This window comes from Ictidomys tridecemlineatus, chromosome 16 (assembly GCF_052094955.1).
Source record: "Ictidomys tridecemlineatus isolate mIctTri1 chromosome 16, mIctTri1.hap1, whole genome shotgun sequence".
Taxonomy (NCBI): Eukaryota; Metazoa; Chordata; class Mammalia; order Rodentia; family Sciuridae; genus Ictidomys; species Ictidomys tridecemlineatus.
This window is the reverse complement of record NC_135492.1, coordinates 3,412,550-3,434,563: the sequence shown is the minus strand read 5'-3', so window position 1 is coordinate 3,434,563 and position 22,014 is coordinate 3,412,550. Positions and strand designations below refer to the sequence as shown.

General features: G+C 36.2%; 1 pseudogene; it reads right to left on the bottom strand.

Moving 5' to 3' along the window:
* Positions 1–11,302: 11,302 nt before the first annotated feature.
* The window catches only part of LOC144371419 (growth factor receptor-bound protein 14-like), a 40,520-nt pseudogene continuing 29,808 nt past the window's right edge, over positions 11,303–22,014 (bottom strand).

Genomic DNA, 22,014 nt, shown 5'->3' with positions numbered 1-22,014 from the left:
AAAGAACACTCCAAATAATGTTTTCCTAAGGTTTAATTTCAACTTACAAATTTTAAATGATGATTGTAATGCCAATCCAAGTTTTTGCTTATTTGCAATGCACGAAATATTTTTTATAACTTGCAGGTGAAATATTCCTTTTACCACAGTGTTTTTTACCCTTATTTATTCTCTCTTTTTAATATTTTTCCCCCTTGAGTCTTTTTTCTTCAACAGTTTAACACGTAACTCCTGGTTCAGCTATAGAGTAATCCTAGAACATTAATGTTTCAACTTTCAAGGAAGAACACCCTTTTTGAGTTGGTAGAACTCCACTAGCTGGATTAGATCCATAAATCTAGTGTGGCCATCATCTAGCGTGTGGAACATTTCACCATCATCTTCCACCTGCAATAGGAAAAGCAACAAGCTGGTAAAGAGGGTAAAGAATCCAGAAGGATATTGGTTGTTCCACTGCAATCTATGTCTTCACGCCAAAAATGACAATTTTATAAAACTAAGGAAAGTGCAGAGAATAGCATGGCATTCCCACTTCCTTAATTTCACTTACATTTAAAAGAAGTATCAAATGATCCTTGGATAAGAAACATGCCTCCATTTTCTCTGCATCTAATTCTCCCAGAGTTCTGTTTAGTTAGGAGAGTTTAACAATTTTGAGACAATGAACAGAGAGAAATCTGTACTATTCAGTGTAAAAGTAGACAGGAGATTTTAATGCTTCCATGTACAGAAATTAATTTCTATTTCTAAACATTGTCTACTTAATGCCTCAGTATATTAAAAATGACTAGTCATATAATTTTTTTCAGCAAATTCATTCTGAAGCAATAAAATATTATGCTAAAGAAATGTCAGTTGACTTTTTTTGTTTTGTGGAGAAGTCTTCTAGCATTAAAAGCTCATACTTGCTGGGGACACTGATCAAATAATCAAAGAAGCAGGGTTGGTACTCTATATGGCCTCTGGATGATTTAAAAAAGAAGAAATTCAAAGGGAAGCATTAGTAATTTAAATAAGACCTTCCTGAAAGTAGATTGAATCTGTTTTACTCTGCCTGATTTCAATGTGCATGTCACATATGTACAAATGTGCACATGCTGACACACAACAGCAGAAGCAAAAAATAAAAAATAAAAACAAAAACAAAAACACAAAGCAAGTTGTGCCAGCCAAAATCAGAGTCACAGATATTTTAAACATGTTCCCAGGATTATTTAAAGTCCACCAATTTCACAGTTCCTGTGTTTCTATACAAATAATTTAAAACAAATGAACTACTAACAATAATAGCAAAAATGTCTTTGAGAGAAGAGAAGAGAAAAGGTTTTAAAATAATGTTTTTTAAAAGAATGGTTAAAACTCAGAAAAAAGAATCTTTAGTGGTCTTTTAACAATAGATGTCATGGGGTCTACACAATATTGCTAAATCTTATTTCATGGAAAAAAGATAAATTTAATTTTTACAATTCCTGTATTTCTTATATTAATTTAGGCTCATAAAACCATTTCTGCCAAACTTAACTCTGGTCAAAGCACAAGCACCTAACATTATATTTAATAAAAGGAACAATAGAAAAACAAAGTTTCCAAAAGCTCATGCATTAAGATCATATACAATATACGAATGTGAAATCACAAATTACTTAGTGGTATAATTTGAAAGTGTTTTATTTTTTGTCCATGACTCATTGACAGGATGAAAGTTTTGGGGTTACTCTGACTACCCCTTACCAAGAAAACTATAAAAAGAGAGAGGAAGAATTTCAATATGTTTCTACATTTACTCACAGATTTCATAGAAACATAGTATGTAAAAAACCCAGGATGTGTACTCATAAAAGCTGTAGCTTGGATCTCCTTAATTGTGTATTCAGTGGGTATGATTTGCCAAGGGCCAATGTCTCGGCTTGGCACCAGAATCACGAGCCACCACACACCTTTGTAGGTTCAAACAGCAATTCTTTATTCCCGCTCTCACACCGCCTCCACACAGGTCCAGGGGCAAACGCATTCTGCTGTCCCGCACAATTCACCTACTCCACGAGGCTCTCTCCAAATCCCATTTTAATCTCACGAGAACTCAACGGGAACAAGCAGCAGGAACACCCTAATCCCAGCAATAATCTTCAACTTCCAACTTCCCTAAAACCCATTATCTTAAACTGGCAACGCCTTAAACTCAAGGAGCCGGTTACTTCCTCAAACCTGATCAGCTCTAAACCCGGATCTGCCTTGGTCCCTGAGCAAGGTCACCTTATTAAAGTATGCATGCAATGTCCCATCAAATGTCCTCTAAGCAGCATGGGGTACGCTTGGCAAGGAAATTTCGATGCGTCATTCCTACTTGGTAATGGCCCTCAGCATCTCCCCCCTTCTGATTAATTAAACAACAAGCAATGTGGCTTAGGACCGTGCCTGGTAGGTTGTCCAATTCAACATGTGGTTCTTACCCGTCATGGGAGAACTGACCTTTACACGTCAATTTCCTGTCTTAGGTTGAATCCACTGCAATCAGATCAACCCGTCGCTGACTACCGGTCCAGCATTCAGCCATGCTTGTGGATAGGCCTAAGCACCAGTGGGGGGGTGAGGTTCTTGCCTCACCTCTGTTGGCCCCCAAATTTAACCTTGGTGCCAGTGGGGGGGTGAGGTTCTTGCCTCACCTCTGTTGGCCCCCAAATTTTAGACCATCACTAGTAGAAGGGAGGAAGATACAGAAATGCCACGACACGAAGCCAATTGACGGCTCCTTTGGAAAAATTGCATCACTGGTGACACCATCAGCAAAGATGCCAGCATTACCACAATTAACATGGGGTGCGCTGGCAAGGAAATTGCATCACTGGCGACACCATCAGCAAAAATATGCCAGCATTACCACAATTCACTGCACCAGACGATAGTTCACAATGCATGCAACTGATAAATAGTCCAGGCAAGTTCTGCAGGCAGTTCAAAGTGGAAGAGTCTATCAATATGTCCATTTTCTCCCAAAGTAAATCAAGTCCTTGATTGAGCATTACTTGTTGAGTTATATTCATTGATGCATCAGTTTATACAGTTTACTGTGGTAGCTATCATAGAAGCTGTAGTTTGGTTTTCTTAGTCTTCACCGGCACTGGGATGGAGATGGGAATTCTGGTAATGATGTTAAAGAGACATTATCCTGAACAGAATTATTAAATATAATGAAAAGGAAAAGTGAAAGTAAACAAACAGATCTGTTAATCACCTTTAAAAACAATAGTAAGCAAACAGATCTATTAACCACCTTTGAAAACAATCATTAACAGCTGTTTACCTAATTAGATTAAACCACTTAAATCACGTGAATAAAAAAAAAAAATTCGGATCCATTTTTTCATGAGCGCTCCTCATATAAAAATATGGACATACACACATACTGACATGCAACACAAAACAGTGCAGACATAACATACAACACATAAGACAATAATAACGGCCTTGTAGCTTTACCTAGGTAAAATCTCCATTGCAATGTTTAAAAACTCCACAGTCAAAAAATAAAACACAGTCAAAAAACAAAACTGATCAGAAAAACATTAACCTAGGTTTGTATGAGCTCAAAAAATAAAATAGAACTTTACGATGTGGGAAAAATGCAATAATAAAATAGATATTGAAAAAAAGGCACCGTGGTTAATCACTGTCGCAGATGTAAGAATAGCCAAGCTAGAGCTCTGGATTTCAGCTGTTATGGATTTCAGTCAAATCATCTTCTTTTTCTGTAGAAATTGTTTTGGTTAACCTCTCTGGAATCCAAATCGGCTGCTGTTCTCCCTGTGGGAACACACAAACGGAACCCCGACTCCAGACAATAACTGGGTCGGGACCTTTCCATTGTCCTGTTAGAATATCTTTCCAAAGTACCTTAGGCTTATGTACATTTTTCGGATACATATGTCTTTCTGCAGCACTAAGTCCTGATGAATCCAAATTTAGAAAGTTTAGAGTAAAAAGGGTTATTTTAAGTTTATCTTTGGGGGATATATACCCCTTTCCAATTCCCTCTTTTTGCTTTAATAGGTACGTTTTAATAGTTTGATGAGCTCTTTCAACTATGCCTTGTCCCTGTGGATTGTATGGGATTCCTGTTATATGAGTAATACCAAATGATGAGCAAAATTGTTTAAAAGATTTAGACGTATAACCAGGACCGTTATCAGTTTTTAACTGTTTAGGAACACCCACAGTGGCAAAATTTTGTAAGCAATGAGCTATAACATCTTTAGTTTTTTCTCCGGCATGAAGGGAGCCCATCAAAAATCCGGAAGAAGTATCAACTGTAACATGTAAATATTTTAATTTTCCAAATTCTGGCAAGTGTGTGACATCCATCTGCCAAATATGGTTAGGTATCAGTCCTCTAGGATTGACTCCAAGATTAACTTGTGGTAAAAAGGTCACACAATTTTGACATTGTTTTATTATATGCCTGGCTTGTTCCTTAGTTATTTTAAAACGCTTTTGTAAAGTATTAGCATTAACATGAAACCTTTTATGAAAATTTGTAGCTTCTTCTACAGTAGAAAAAATATGTATATCATGTGTAGTTTTATCTGCTAAATCATTGCCCAAACTAAGGGCTCCAGGCAATCCTGTATGTGCCCTGATATGTCCTATAAAGAATGGATCTTTTCTATCCCAGATTAGACTTTGTATAGTGGAAAACAAAGAGAAAACAGTAGAGGAAGGGGAAATCCTACCAGCATCTTCAAGGGATATTATAGCATTAACTACATACTGACTATCAGAAAATAAATTAAATACAGAATCTTTGAACATCACAAAAGCTTGTAGAACTGCATTAAGCTCTACCATTTGAGCTGACTGTTTGGGAACTAAAAATGTAAAAGTTTGATCAGGGGTAACTACTGCAGCTGTACCATTATTAGACCCATCAGTGAATATATTTGGAGCATTCATGATAGGTGTTTTTCTTGTCATTTTAGGAAAAACTACAGGATGCTTAGACCAAAAAGACAACAAAGGATTAGATGGTAAATGATTATCAAATGAAACATTCAATTTACACATGATTATTGCCCAAGTATTTAATTCATTAGCTAACTCATCAATTTGCTCCATAGTATATGGAGTAATAATTTTATTGGGAGAAATTCCAAACACTGCCTTTGCTGCTCTTATACCTTTGAGTATTAATTGTCCTACAGCCTCAGGATACCTAGTAAGAGTAGTGTTAGGAGAATAAGATAAATGTATCCACAATAATGGACCTTCCTGCCAAAATACTCCTGTAGGAATATTTCTTGTTGGTAGTACAATAAATAATAAAGGCAAACTTATATCAATTCTATCTAAATGCATATTTTCCATATATGTCTCAATAATTTTTAATGCCTTTCTAGCTTTAGGAGTTAACATTCGGGGTGAATTTGGATCTGATGGACCTTTTAGAATATCAAATAAAGGTCCCAACTCTCCTGTTGGTATGCCTAGATAAGGCCTTATCCAATTTATATCTCCCAACAACTTTTGAAAGTCATTAAGTGATTTGAGTTGATCTACTTGTATTTGAATTTTAGGTGGACGGACCATGGTTGAGGATAATAGAACTCCTAAATAATTAATTGGAAAATTTAATTGTACTTTGTCTATTCCTATCTCTAGATTATAATTTTTTAACAAGTTTGTAAGTGTGGCATAACATTCCAGCAATGTGTTTTTATCTTTATGTGCCAATAATACATCATCCATATAGTGAAATATTTTTAGTTCAGGATTTTGATTTCTAAGTGGCTGGATTGCTTTATTAACATATATTTGACACATAGTTGGACTGTTAGCCATTCCTTGAGGGAGTACTTTCCATTCATATCTCTCATCAGGACCTTCATGATTTAATGCAGGGATAGTAAATGCAAAACGTGGACTATCCTCGGAATGAATTGGAATCGAAAAAAAGCAATCTTTAATGTCTATAGCTAAAACATGCCACGTTTTTGGTAAAGCAGACAATTGAGGAATCCCTGATTGAGCAGGTCCCATAATGACCATTTCATTATTAATTGCTCTTAAATCTTGTAATAATCTCCATTTACCCGATTTTTTTTTGATAACAAAAATGGGAGTATTATGGGGAGATACGGAAGGTTGTAAATGTCCTTCCGCTAATTGTTGTTTGACCAGATCATGGGCTACTTGTATCTTTTCTTTAGTCAGGGGCCACTGAGGAACCCACACTGGTCTTTCTGATTTCCAAGTAATTTTGATTGTCTCAGTGGCCCTTTCTGAAAATCCAACCCATGTCTGTCTGTTCCTTGATCTATTTGAATTGGCGCTGCTATACCTTGTTCTTGTTTTCCTAATCTTTTTTCTTTCCTGATACCTTGTCTAGCCCTAGTAGTGGGCACATTAGGATTGATGTTATTTGTTAACATCAAACCTAGTTGATCTAGGACATCTCGTCCCCATAAATTAATAGGAAGGTGATCCAAAACATATGGCTGTATAGTTCCTTCACATCCTTCAGGATCCTTCCAATCTAATACCATAGCACTTCTATGGGGATTAGTCGCCACTCCTATGCCTCGAAGCGTTTGAGTGGCTTGTTGTAATGGCCAATGTTTTGGCCATTCTTGAAGAGATATGATGCTAAGGTCAGCACCTGTGTCCAGCAGTCCATTAAAGTCACGACCCTGAATATTTAGTTTTAACATTGGGCAAGAATCTAAATTTAAAGACAACATAGCCCAATCTACACCTGTGGAGCCTAATCCCTTGGAACCTCTTTCTACATTAAGACTAGAGAACTTATTATGTAGGCTGGGTAGTATTAACAACTGTGCTATTCTATCTCCAGGTGAAATTACTGATATACCTCCTGGAGAACTAGCTATAATTTTTATTTCACCTACATAATCAGGATCAATTACCCCAGGACTTATCATAAGTCCTTTTAATGTAGATGAACTACGTCCCAACAATAAGCCTACTGTTCCTTGGGGAAGAGGTCCTTTTACTCCTGTGGGAATGATTTGAACTCCCATCTCTGGAGTTAATACTGCTCTGGCAGAGGCGCAGATGTCCAACCCTGCGCTCCCTCGGGTTTGTCTGATGAGGGATTTAATGGACAATGTGTCCTGGGCACCACCCTGATGGGGTTGCTGGGTTCCCCCACTGCCCCGTATATTTGTGGTTGTGGGCCCCGGAGCATTGGGCCCCCCAGTCCGTTTTTTGGCAGTGAAGCCTGGTGCCTTTCTCCATGATATCGTGGGTAAATACCTGATCCTTGTCCGTTTTTTGATAAGGGAGTACCTTCTATGGTGGTTTGAGAACGGCATTCATTAGCCCAATGTCTCCCTCTATGGCATCGTGGGCAAATACCCGGTATTCTATTCCTTTGATTTCTAGTTTTGTTAAACCCTCCTCTTATGGGGCAACTCCTTTTAAAATGTCCTGTTTGTTCACAATTATAGCATGTTTCTAGCCTGGCATCTAAAGCCTGTTGTACTGCAGCTGCCAAGACTTGCCCTTGTTCATTAACATCTCTACATAATTTAATATATGTGTTTAAATCTTCATGTCTCCATGGTCTAATAACCTCTCTGCAGCAACGATTTGCTTGGTCATAAGCCATTTGTTTTATTAATGGCATTGCTTGTTCTGTGTCACCAAAAATTTTGGCAGCCGTTTGAATAAGCCTATCTACAAAGTCAGCGTAAGGTTCATTAGGTCTCTGTATTACCTTAGATAGCTGACCTTGTAAATCTCCATGTCCTTGTAAAGTCTTCCATGCCCTAACTGCGTCTGCAGCAATCTGTACATATACAGCAGGATCATATTCCATTTGTTGCCGCTGACCCTCATAAGGTCCCCTTCCTAATAACATATCAAGACTTCTTTGAGGGTAACTGGCTGCTGCATTTCGCCTAGCTGTCTCCATGCAAAATTCCTCATTGGCAACCTTCCATAACAAATAGTGTCCTCCATTTAGCACAGATTTACACATGCTAGCCCAATCTGCTGGTGTCATGTCCAAGTTAGTAATGGACTCCACCATGCTTACCGTGAAGGGGGCTTGAGGACCATAGGTTGTTACAGCCTCCTTTAACTGCTTCACTGTGTTAAATTCTAAAACACGGTGAATTCGCTGCCCTCCTACCTGTTCAAATACAGGGCATGCTAATCTTTGAGGTCCTGTCTCAGGATCCCATCTATCAACTACGGGGTTTGAGGGCCACTCAGCTGTCTCCATCGGCGGGGCTGTTGGTTGAATTACACCCTCTGGTAAAACGGAGTTAGTAACAGCCTCTTGTTGTGGCCTTTTTCCTAATAACCCCTTTTCCTTTAAATTTTCTCCTTTTCTCTGACTAGCTCGAGAGACCTTCTCTTTTGCTTGATCTAAAATGTCTTCCTCCATGGTCTGAATCTCTAACAATTTACTTAACACTTTTTCGGCTTCTTTTTTAATAATTTCTAATCTTCTATAAAGATAATGCAATCCAATAAGATAACACAAAACAAAACCACAACTGAATGAAACAAAAACTGAATAAAAATTCACTGTATCAATTTTCTCTTTCTCGGGGCTAACAAACTTCAAACCTTGAGCCAACCATTTTTCCCAGTTTGCCTGAGAAATTTCTAGGGATAGGCAGCTTGAAACAAAAATGAAATAAATCAAAAAAAGAGCACATTGTTTTTTGAAATGGTCACCCATTCTCTCGCCTTCCCTCAGGGGCGAGCAATTTTACTCACCTCCAAATTTCAGACGTTCCCCGTACGGGCCACCAAAATGCCAAGGGCCAATGTCTTGGCTTGGCACCAGAATCACGAGCCACCACACACCTTTGTAGGTTCAAACAGCAATTCTTTATTCCCGCTCTCACACCGCCTCCACACAGGTCCAGGGGCAAACGCGTTCTGCCGTCCCGCACAATTCACCTACTCCACGAGGCTCTCTCCAAATCCCATTTTAATCTCACGAGAACTCAACGGGAACAAGCAGCAGGAACACCCTAATCCCAGCAATAATCTTCAACTTCCAACTTCCCTAAAACCCATTATCTTAAACTGGCAACGCCTTAAACTCAAGGAGCCGGTTACTTCCTCAAACCTGATCAGCTCTAAACCCGGATCTGCCTTGGTCCTTGAGCAAGGTCACCTTATTAAAGTATGCATGCAATGTCCCATCGAATGTCCTCTAAGCAGCATGGGGTACGCTTGGCAAGGAAATTTCGATGCGTCATTCCTACTTGGTAATGGCCCTCAGCAATGATTATTCAACGTGGTGAATGATATGTTACAACATAATCTCATACTACAGAACTGTCATCAGTGCTAATGTAATTTTAATATGATAAATACACAGTCTATTTGTGACATTGTTTGCTTACAATACCCAGCAAAACATTTCGTTGGCATCAACAATTCATGTTGTCCTTTTTCCACTGGGAAATTGGGTATTGCCATGTAACTACCAGAAAGAATAAGGGATGAAAACGAATAACGGATGAGTGTGTGTGTGTGTGTGTGTGTGTGTGTGTGTGTGTGTAAGACATAATGACTTACAGTAAAATCATTTTTACCCTCTTTTCTACACTTGGTCTGCTTTCTTCTTTTGATTCTGGCTTTTACTGTTACACGACAGAAAATAAGAAATGCTATATCCTTAAAATCCATCTTTAAAATTGTTTATTAAATGTTTAAGTAAAAATGTTTCAAGTTAAAAAAATATACCCAACCGTGCACTTTAACCTTGAAGAATGCAGTGGGAAAGCCTCTATTAATGCCAGGTTACAAAAAGAAGACGTGGTCTAATGGTCTCAGAGAAAAAGGCTGCTGGGTATGGATTCTTATTTACTGTCAATTCAGTGAAAAGCCAGTTTTGTATTAATTACTGGCAAAAACACTGTGTAAGTGGTCCCCATTGGTGACTTCAAAACTAATCTCACTGTGCCTGGGCAAAGAGGCAGCCAAATCTGAGGCATCACAGATGTCTGATGAAATTATCCATTTTATTTGTGAGACTCTGACATTACATCATTGGGAGACAGGACAAAGGGCATTTCACGGAAAAATTGAGCAGTAAGTCTTCCTTCTCTCAAGCAGATCACCACTACCACCTGGTGGACTACTTGACACCTTCACAACTTTCCAAAGGAATACCAAAATAATAGAAACAGGCATGATTACTCTGTACAACTATTTTCTCCAGGTTACAAATTCATAAATAAAGGGAATTATAATCTTTAAAACATTTAAATCATTATTTCTTGTTTTTTTTCTTTTCCTGACATCACTGGATTGTAACTGTGATCACTGTTCAAATTTATATCCAAAAATTGACCATGCTCCAAGCAGAGAAGTATATTAAAATCCTTTCTTATTTAGACTCTGATGAAATGTTGACTTGTTATTAATAATCTTCCATGTGAAGATGCATTTTTACCCAAATGTCAGTATTAAATCTCCTCAAACCCTTGTCATCATCTTAAGTCAACCTTTGAAGATAAAAGATTCTTTCTCCAGTTGTTTAAACTGACAATGGTTTCATTTCTCATCCAATCCTCAATAAAATGTTCTCATTGTACTGCATTTGGGAAGGAACTTAGCAGTATTAAAGTACCTGAAACTGAGTAATGTGAGAAGAAAATCCTTCAGATTATAAATCTCTCATAAAATATTTTATGCTTCTCTTGTTTACTCCATGGTATCCTATTAAAAGATAACACAAAAAATCATCAAAAAGTACTATTTTAATAGATTCATATTTTTAAGCTGTAAATATTTAGAGAAAAAGCAATAGAGATGTAAACAGAAATAAAAGCAAATTTTGAAAACATCAGAAAAAAATTTTTACTTAATATACCCTGCATTATACCTAAAAAGAATTACAGTGTATAGGATAATGTCATAATGTTAATCATTTTAGAATCATATTAATTACTTGTTCAAATTGAAGCATTGATACCCAAAAACAAGGTTAGTTTTTTCCTCTCATGAATTAATATCTAAAATGCTAGAATTGGCACAGAATGTATAACATTAGTGCTCCTAGTCAAGAACAAAGAATACTATTCTCTTCTCTGTTAATTTATACACAAATACTAAGCACACTCTGTGTACTGGGTATTATACAGATATTGCTAGAATTCAGTGATAGTCACTCTTACAGAACAAAGTCACTTCTGTGTTATGATAAGCAAAATTAAAAACACTTGGTGTCCACTGAATAAATGATTATTATTTACTGGCAAAATCCAAACCAAATCCAAAATCAAAACCCAAATTCTACTCAACACTAAAAGTATCAAACTTACCCATTCATAAGTCCTTGCTAAATAATCAATCGCTGAGCTTCATCTCTGGAAATCTTGTGGTGAAACCATGGCTGGGACCAATGGATGGCTAAAGAAATAAAACGAATGAATACAAAAGTTTGCTTGCAGTGACTGCAATTTCACTACATATATGTCCCTCATCACTTAGTAAACACATGTCACTAAAGTCATGTCAAGATGCCCATCAGGTCAGTGACCATGGCTAGGAGAAGACATACCCATGTTTGTGGCAGAGGTCTGTGAGGAGGTAGTGGGGCTACTGTGACTGCCCAGGTAGAAACATCCTTTTTTCTGAGCAAGGAATGGGAAAACAAATCTCAGTTTTGAGGGTGAAACAAATTCAAATTAAAAATCCTTTCAAGAAAGTGAAATTATGAGTACCCTCCAAGCGAGTCCTTCTTCAACTGCAACTGAAAGAGCTTCGGTGGGATTTTCTATAACTCTGCTTTTCTGACCTGAGAAGTCCATTGCTACCAGGGAGTTCTCTGATATACTTCTCTGAAAAAAAAATTTGAAAAACTAAAAAAACCAGAAAACACGTGCAAGTCGTGAAAATCTTCAAAAGTAATTGTTTACTGTTTTGCTGGCAATATGCTTCAATTTGAGACTGGAATTCCCAAAGTGGCTATCAGGAAATTAAAAAGTTAAAAGTACATATTCAATATAAAATGATGCTTTGGAGAACTTTGCTAAATAAGTTCAATGGCTATTTGTTAGGATAACTGAATTAAGTGCTGAGTAATGTGATGAAAATCTTTGAAAGTGTGTCTTTCCCCTATAACAAACCTCTTTTTCACATTATCTCCTAATATGGCAAATCTCTAACTGAGAAAGAAATAACCCTTCCTACTGGCTATAAAGAACTACCACTTCTGAACTCATCTCTGCATTAAACTTTATGTCAAATCCACCAACTTTGAAGCCACGATTTTATGATTCAAAATATGTAAAAGCTATTACTTTGATTGATACACATCTTCTTAGAAATAGTACTCATGTTTTATAAAGGAGCAAATTGAAATATGTGTTTTGAAAGCTTATCATGTCAAGCTTCATTTTATTTGGAAAATGAAATTTAGCAGAATAATAATACATAATATTAGATTTTATATTAAAATTTTTATGATGGGGCTGGGGTTATGGCTCAGCAGTAGTGCACTTGCCTGGCTTGTGTGAGGCACTGGGTTTGATTCTCAGCACCACATACAAACAAAGGACTGTCAAAAACTAAATTTTTTTAAAAAAATTTATGATGTAATATATAAACACTTTTTCATTTTTGAAGAGATGGGTGGCCAAATGGCGTCCTATTTTGCAATCATCTTTCAAGAAACAGGCATGCTATCCCACAATAAGTCATGAGTACTAAAAAAAGAGAAAATTGCCAAATGCTCTAGTTAAGAGTCTCACATGTCTCATACTCTAGGAAGATAACTTAAAACTAAGCAAAATTAAAAAAAAAAAACTAAATCGAAGTGTGTATCACTTATTCTTCAATAATTACTAAAAGAACAAAACCCAAAGTGAAATTACACTGGTAAATTATGAGCCAACCTGCATCTGGAGACTTGTGGCTTTCACACACACACACTCACTCTCTCTCTACCTTTGGAAAAGATATTATAGTCAAATGTGGGCTTCAAACAAAATCTTATCCTCAAGAAAAAAAATAAGTTTCGTTATCACTGCCTCACACATCTCATTTTATTAGCATCTGTTAATTTCTCTTCAAACCATGTGATAATGGCCGACAATCTTATCATGGTCCATCTATATTTCTAGAGATCTGGCATGCAATCTTCCATTTGTTACAGAAGCCTTTATAACTGACAGCTGCTCTTTCCAGACAGATGCTGTCTCAGTAATCTCTATTTGCTGTCATGCCTTACTTTGCCCTTCTCACCCCGTGATCTTCCGTGCTGGGCTGTGGACCAGTTGGATATACTTTTGCTTTCCCAACATTAATGGAAAGTGTCCGCCTGCCCAAATCAAAGTATCTAACTGGATCCTAATGATAGATTTATCTTTATAACATCTTTAACTTCACATGCCAAGATGGGTTCTATAAAGAGAAGCTCCTGATAACATAAAAATACTGTGAGGAAAAAACAAATAAACAAGCTTTTGTTCTCTCCCTACAGGGGACCAGATGTTCAATAAGATCCCATGTTCCATAATTATTTGACAAACAGAGAATACACGACAATTAAAGAAATTTTCCATTTGCTACAATAACTACACTAAGAGGAAATAGGAGTGTAGTAAATGTTGTCTACTGAATGGCAGGTGGTGGATGAAAAATTAATAGTTTACCTTTGGTGGACAAAGAAGTGGAAGTAAAGCAAAGTCTGACTAATCCCAAAGGTCATTTTCAGCTCAATTTCTTTCACATAGGAAAGCAATGCTGGTAACATTCAGAACTGGCTGTATTTCTCAAATATTTGTTCATTTTTCTAGCTCTTCTTAGGGGATGAACAGGGTAGGCCCTAGCAAAATGAGCCATTATTTTAATTGCATAGCCTTTCTCTCTAAGAAGGGAAGCCTGGGTGTACCCTGGATTACCCAGGCCAGACTCTGAGACTGCTTGTATCCACGTTTAGTGAGGTTTACATGTAAAATGGTTTTTAGGCAATATAACTACATGGCAACTAGCCATGCTTTCTCTGTCACTCTATTTGAAGGATCTTGATAAACCTGCAGCTCAGAATGACTGAAAAAAAGGGCAAAAAATTTCTCCAGGTATCGTTCTCTCATCTGCTTCATACAGAGCCAAAGGACACCCCAGATGTAAGAGTCAGGAGATATGCAACTACCCCCTTCTTTTACACTGCAGGACACCAGAGATCCAACCAAGATCACACACCTTATGGTAAAAATAGCAACCAATATGTCCTTTCTAGGGTTTTTTTCTAGTGTCACATAGTGGGAGGTATAGGAAAGAAACTGCAGCTTAGCATGTCTATCCCAGGGTCAAAAATAAAGACTAAAAAGAACTGAGCAGACATTTTCTCTGGATCTCCTCACTCTAGCCAGGAACATATTAACAGACAGTCCTTTAAATGAATTCCTCCTTTACCCTTAAATGAACCAAATCTATCTGGCTTCCTAAAATATCTGCTGATGATTCTCATTTCAAAAATTGATATGAGTGGCTGTCACATGGTATTATGGCTAGGTGCTTCCTTTGGTATGAGAACTGTTGTTTTGTTTCTCTTCTCAAAATATGGACAAGTTTAAAAGAGAATACTGTTACTTGAGAAAGGTAACTAAATTATTCTAACTTTTCTATGTAACTCACTGAAAATAGTTCCTGAGTAGAAAGCAGCAGAGACAGATGAGGGCACCAGCACCATTCAGGTCACTGATCCCACTGTAATCATCTAGAAAAGTGGGTCTCTCCATACACACAAAAGTAAACACAAATACCTCCCCAAACATCTAGGTCTCCTTCACAGACATTAAGAATAGCATAGATACAGTTCTCAGGTGCTACTTTCTATGATCACAACTCCTGTGTAGAACAAGCCCTTACCACGAGGCATTGGGACCTCTTTCCCCTATCACACCTGATTCCAGTTAGATTCACTCAAGGAGCAGTTCCATTTACAGATGGGGTTGAATAAGCAAAGACCGGCTAAGCAAACTCAGATATGCCATGATCAACAGCAGAATGACTTTCAGTGGGAAAAAGTAAGAATAATATCACACTTGTATGCTAACAAAAGTAATGAAAATAGAAAGGACTTTATTTATAACAATTTTTTTCTATGATTAAAAGGACACTAAATAATAATTGCTTCCAAATGTTTGGCTGCTATTAACACATCCATGCTAATAACTCTAGATTCTAAAAGAAAATTTGGAGGGATTTAGGAAAGGATTAAGATAATAAAATTCATTAGTTTTATATATATAGATGGATTGAAAGATAAGAGTAAGCTGACAAACTGTAGAAAATATTCACCTTAAAGTGATTTCTACTATAAAAATTCATTACATTCTTTAGTTTCTTATTTTAGGGCTTAAAAGTAATATGATACAAAGATGAAAAGTTATTCTTCCATAATTTAAAGCAACATAACTGCAAAATAGGGGCTATTTTTCTATATCATCTATTGGGCTTCGTAATCAACATTATTTCATGCCACATTCCTGGAACTGAGCATTTCATCTGGCACATTACATGTTGGTAAATGTACCTCCCTTGGTCACAGTCAGGAAGAACACATATTTAGCCTAAGTGGAAACACAGTTTTCAGAAATGTGAATTAACTGTTCTGTAACACAGGCACATACATCTGAATTTCTAATATACTCAATATTAAGGAGTGCAGGAAGAATTGCAGAACATAAACTTTAAGTTCAGAAATAAATTTCTGTGTTAATGCACAGGAAATTATAATTAGGTGCTAAAGAAGGTAAAAGATGTACCTGTGTGTGTCTGCAAATAAATATCCAAGTTAAATTTGGTAAAACTCTGAGAAGCACTGCATTGTTAATGTAATACATGACCTATATTTTGACTTGTAGTTTTTGCATTTCCTGGAAAGCAGTCTGCTTTTTAAGGACCTGGAACTTAAAAAAAAATTACTGCTAGAAAGCCAGAAAGTAAAAACCTACACATGGGTATATTACAGTTTTTAAAATTTGAAATCATTGGCGTCTCTATAATAGGCTACAACAATCTCAGAATCAGTATTAAAATAAATAACAAACCCACAATCAAAGAAAATTAATTAAAAAACACAATGCCAAGGAAAATCTTCTACAAATTATCTTATTAAGAATCTAATCCTGAAATGATGTAATGACATAGAATATACATTCCTTCAAATATTTAAAATATTTTACTAACATATAAAATTATGTATTATAATTGAATATTTCATATATTTCCTATGATTTTTATCATAGACCGTACACATATGCTATCCAAGTATAAAAAATTCAATATAACATCATACATACAAAGTATAACTTTACTTAACAAAAGGAAATGGTAAATATATTTTAGTATATAATTGTAATGTAATAGCAAAATAACATAGTATAAATATAAAATAAAATGTAGGTTCCAAAAATCCATCCTTACTATGGGTAATATACTCTGAGAACTGCAGCCACTTCTGCCTTGATATGAAGGCACATAATTCTGGTACAGCTGCATGCCATACTGCAAAATAAATAAACAAAAACACAATGTTACAATTTTTACTTTACTACACTGGTAATTCAATTAAAATATTCTTTCATTAATCATATGTTATCAGTATAAAAAATAATTTTGTGATTTTCCTTCAAACAGACAAGTAAAGCAACCAAAATTTTGACAGAAAATCTTTTAATGCCCTTCAACAATGCATTTAAAAAGATATGTTTTTTACTTTGTTTTTTTTACTGAGGATCCCAAATTAAGGTCTTGCTCACTAGTATTACTTTATACTGGTATTACTTTATACTGAGACTTACGTTTCTACTTATATATTTACATAGTTTACAGCAAAATCATTTGGACTGGTACCTTGTCTCGTGAAAAGAAAGCTCATCTGGGAAAGGTGTCATGCTGTACATTCCAAAGATTTAAAAAACCTCACATATGTCCTAAGCAACACTGTAAAATTCACTGTCATTCTGATGATTGATGAATTAATTTGTCTCTTTGGTAAAACTATAAATTTGGCCCTATCTGGAAAATTCTTGGCTCTATATCATTCTTGGTTACATATTCTTATAACCAAGAATAATTATTCTCATAATACTTTTGGGCTTCACATTCAGAAAACCAAAACACTGAGGAGTCCAGCTGATTTCAGAGTTTCAAAATACAATGTAGCAGATTAGAAAATGTGGGGTCTTAACTTGTAGGAGGCAGCATCTGACAGACTGAGCCAGCTGGCCATAATGGGAAAGTAGGAGGTCTGGATTCTAATGGGATTATTAGTTTGAGAAAAATTAAGACTGTTAACTGTCATGAGCAAACTTGTCCTGAAGAAATCCTCATCTGAATCTGGAAACTACTTCTTTAGATTTAAGTTATTTTGTTGAGGGGGGGGAGCAATTATATTGACAGCTTTTAAATTTTTATGATTTTAAATTATTTATATTTATACATATTTATTTACATTTTGGCTACACTCCATAATTCTTTCCATTTCATGAAGATATAATGAACTTCATGTTAGGTCTCAGCAGCCCTGTTCCGTCTACTGCTTCCACCTGCATGATGTTGGCATTTGGCAGGGTGGTCATTGTGTTCTGTCACCTCGTGGCCCCAGCAGCACCTGAGCCAGCAGGTGCTGGGTCTCAAATGGGCCTGACAGTGGAAGCATACATGGAAGGTGTGGAGGATGACTTTGAAGAAGAATGTGCTGCTGTTGATTCCATGTTGGCCCTGATGAACTATCCTTATCACCTGGAGGAGAATGACCATCTCCATGCCTGCCTCCAGGGGCTGCCAGAGTCAAAATGATAGGTAAGATGGCAATTCAGTGGCAGGTCTATAAGCACCCCCCTAAAGGTGCCAGCCCTTAGGTTCTTCAAAACCCCAATCAGGCCACAACACTGCTTCCTGGGTCAAGCTTTAGCCTAAGCATCACCACCTAGCTCAAGGTTTCCCGGTGGGTTTGCCTGCCCATGCCACCCTTCTGGCACCTCCCTTTGGCCCACCTAGGCCAGCCCCTATTGACCTGCATCCCCTCTGGCACCAGGTATGGGTCTGTGACCCACATATCTGTCTACACAACTTCTGAGCAACACCTTCTCTGCCAATTACTTGAGTGTCCACCTTAAATGGGCTTTCTTCATGTACCCACACAGGTGCACAGACACACACACTCACAGACATGCATGAGCATGCGTGCACACACACACACACACACACACACAAAGAGTACTGCATAAAAAATATTGAATGACACCATGAAATCAAATCTTACCCATAGGATAAATTTTATATAAATAGTTCAACAGTGCTATTTCCTCTACTAGTTCCTTGAAACCAATTCTAACAAAGTGGATATATTTGGTAATTAAGCAAACAAAAAAAAATTGGGAGAGGCGATTAAGAGAATTATTATTTCAAGATTTTGCTTCTAACATGAATACAAACCCACACTCATTTAAAATTCTCTGTGCTGACTTCTTTATCCAATTATTTCCCAACTTTTAAAAATTATTTAATTCAAGGTTTGAATGACATTAATGGGACCTAATGAAATTCACTTTAAATTAACTCTAACCCTACAATAACTTTAAAAAGAAGACAGAATGGCTTAATTCCTAGTCAAGTTCATTATGAAGTATAGATAATAACCTCAAACCAACACTTTCACAAGGAACATGAGGATTGACCACCTTCTTCATTGAAAAACCTGCTGCCCACTAATAAGATGGTTATCTACCTAGATGTATTGTTCCTGACACCTGCAGTGTTAGGTAGGTACCTAGGTGCCATTGAAGACCTTTAGTAGGCATTTAACTCTTGTCAAGGGTAGTCATGGGCCAAATTTAACATTTCTCTGTCCTATGGAGGGGCAGATAAAAGAATGAAATACCAAAACAGAGAAGCCGTCAGAGTTCTAACTGAAGGAAGAGAAAGAGAGAATATGTAACTGGGACATTTTATGTGAGCAATCCACTTTTCTAAGTCTTTGATGTTTTACAATTCTATATGTAACTAGAATTTCTCCAAAGAGAGGCCAGATCTGTTAATATTCAAATGTAAGACAGACTGTGTCACTTTCATGTCTGGTTTCTCTTTGGCTACAGGTTAAAGGTACTCCTGGATGTCCATCTCCTTTTCTGGCATCATCTGGAAAAGTTTTGTCATTGAAATGAACAGGGAACACTGATATGATAGGTAGAATAACCATCCCAGAAAGATGTCCACATCCTAATCCCTGGAAACTGTGAATATGTTAGGCTACATGGAAAAAGGAAACTGAGGTTGCTAGCCAGCTGACTGTGGGATGAGGATTATCCTGGCTTCTCCACATGCACCCAATGCAACCACCAGGAGCTTATAAGTGAAAGGGAAAGGCAGAAGGGACAGAGCTAGAGAGTTGGTAGCAAGAGAAGGACTTGGAGTGATACTACTGTCTTTGAAAGTGGAGGAATAGCCACCAGCCAAGGTATATTTGTGGCCTCACGAGGCTGGAAAGGACAAGGGAAGTGGTTTCTCCCCTGAAGACTCCAAAGGGCAAGCAGCCATGCCAAGCCTTGACTGTGACACAGTAAGACTCTTTCTGGACTTGAAGTACAGAATAACTGGGAGGAGTGTCACATGCCTACAATCCCATTAAGTAGAGAGGCTGAAAAAGGAGGATCACAAGTTTGAGGGCAGCCTGAGCAACTTAGCAAAATGCTTGACCAAAATAAAACATAAAAATGTGGGGGTATAGCTTAGTGGTAGATTGCCAAGTTCATTCCCCAATACTGTCAAAAAGAAAAAGAAAAAAGGAATATAGGATAATAAGTTTGTGTTATTTTTAGTCTCTAAATTGGGGGTAATTTACTATACCAGCTATAAAAATCTAACACAATGAACCATCTTTGAACTGGAAATCTGACTTGAAAGAGTCTTAGAGAATAATCAGATGAGGGGAGAAAGCAAGAAGAGAACAATCTTCCAGAAACTAAGCATCTCCAAGATGGAAGAATTAAAGGAAATTTTTGGCATATTTCATTGGTTCTTGCACTTGCATTTCAGAATACAATATTTGTCTCTTCAAAGATGGTGCAAAGCCAGACATTATGTGGAAAGTAACAGGTATCCATGACTCTGAGATGAAAATGATTCAGGAAAGCCAGACTTGGAACAGGAAGAAGTTTTACAGATATCTTGACTAATTTATTTCATTTATCATTTCATATATATATATATATATATATATATATATATACATATATATATATATATATATATATACACATACACATATATCAATGTCTACATATTTAGACATATGTACACTTATATAAGAAAGTCTGTGCATGCAAAAGTGAAATATGGCAAATTTCTAGCTAAGTCTAAATAAGTCTATAATAACTATTTAAATAAAAGTAAAACAAATGGCAAAAGTGATGTGAAAGTCAATTGTCATATTGGCATCATTTTTTTTTATTTTTTGTAATATCACAAAGTGTATCCTTGTAAAATCAATGGCACATGAGATTCTCTGAGATACTGCTTAATGGGTACATTTTGAGGTGATGAAAATGTTTTGGAATTAGGTGGAAGTGATGGTTGCACACTTTGAATGCACTAAATGTCAAAGAAATGTTCACATTAAAAATAGTTTGATTAATTTTTAATATCAGAATTTTACCTCAACTTAAAAATTTTTTAAATGAAAATTTTCTTCAAAGCTAGTCTGATCACTTATCTGATTATGATTGTTCTATCTTTCTTTACCCTGATCTCTCTCTTACCCAGGATGCTAGTGATGTTTTGAAGAGCTACCAAGTGGCAAATATGGAAATGGCAGCAGAAAAACTTCTAGGTCCAAAGTGGACCTAGAAAATATGTAAGCTGAGAACTCGATTATGAAGTGAAGTGTACACTCTTCAGCCTAAAGAAAGGGCAGAACTCAGGGATTCTACAAGACTCCATTTCTCTGATGTTAACTTCTAAATATATCAAAAAGCTAGTTTTAGGACACACACTGTTAATAATCTAAATCTTTATGTGGTAATAAGTGAATAATAGCATATATGCATAGAATATGAAATCTATAAGTTAATAAATTATATTAGTAATCAGGCATAAATTATAAAGAATATCTGGGTAAATGCTGAAACTTCTAATTTAAACAAAGAATTAAGAAAAATAGTAATTTGTATATTTTGTCAACTTTGGCAGTAAATGATAGTAAATAAAGTGCACAGACATACTCTGTATTTTACTTTAAAAAAACATTTTTTCATGATTTTTACCCCAATTGTGATTATCAAAGTAGTGTCTTTATAAGGAAATGAGTGATTACTTTTATAACTGTAAAGTTTTGTAAATTTACTGGCATGTAAGTTTCAAAATAAATTAAATAAACATGTGCTTTCAATACATTCTGAAAGAAACCAGTTCTATATCTCTTTTCTACATGTATCTGCCTTTAGAAGGTTCTTACTTATTTCCAAATGCTCATCAACAAATTATGCTTATGGAAGTTGTAATTTTCATTTAACACCCAAGTGGATGATTTAAAAATATGCTCATAGGAAAATTATACATATTTTTTGATGTTCTACTAGAAGTAAGTTGTAATTCTTAAGCTAGAATGTAATTTATAAAACACTTAAATGGAACATAAAATAATTGCATGAAACATATCCAGGTAGACACGTTTTAAACACACTTCCCACTGAATTGTAAGCAATGTTGTATAAACGTAGACTAAGTTGTAAATGAGAGACATCCATTCAGTTATACTGGCTATGGATATAATACTCTTGCAAAAATAAAAATCAGAGAATTTCGAGAAATGGACTATTACTTCATAAACAAAAGATAAAGTATTAGCCCATTCCACTTTACTCCATAAATGTTTATTTTTTAAATTAAAAAAATACATGCATTTGGTGGTGGCTATTTTTCTTTTTTGTCATGTAGCCACAAAGATTCATATTAGGATTCACTCTTCTTTGCATTTTCAACTACAGATATTTTCAAACTTTTATGGTACTCACAGCA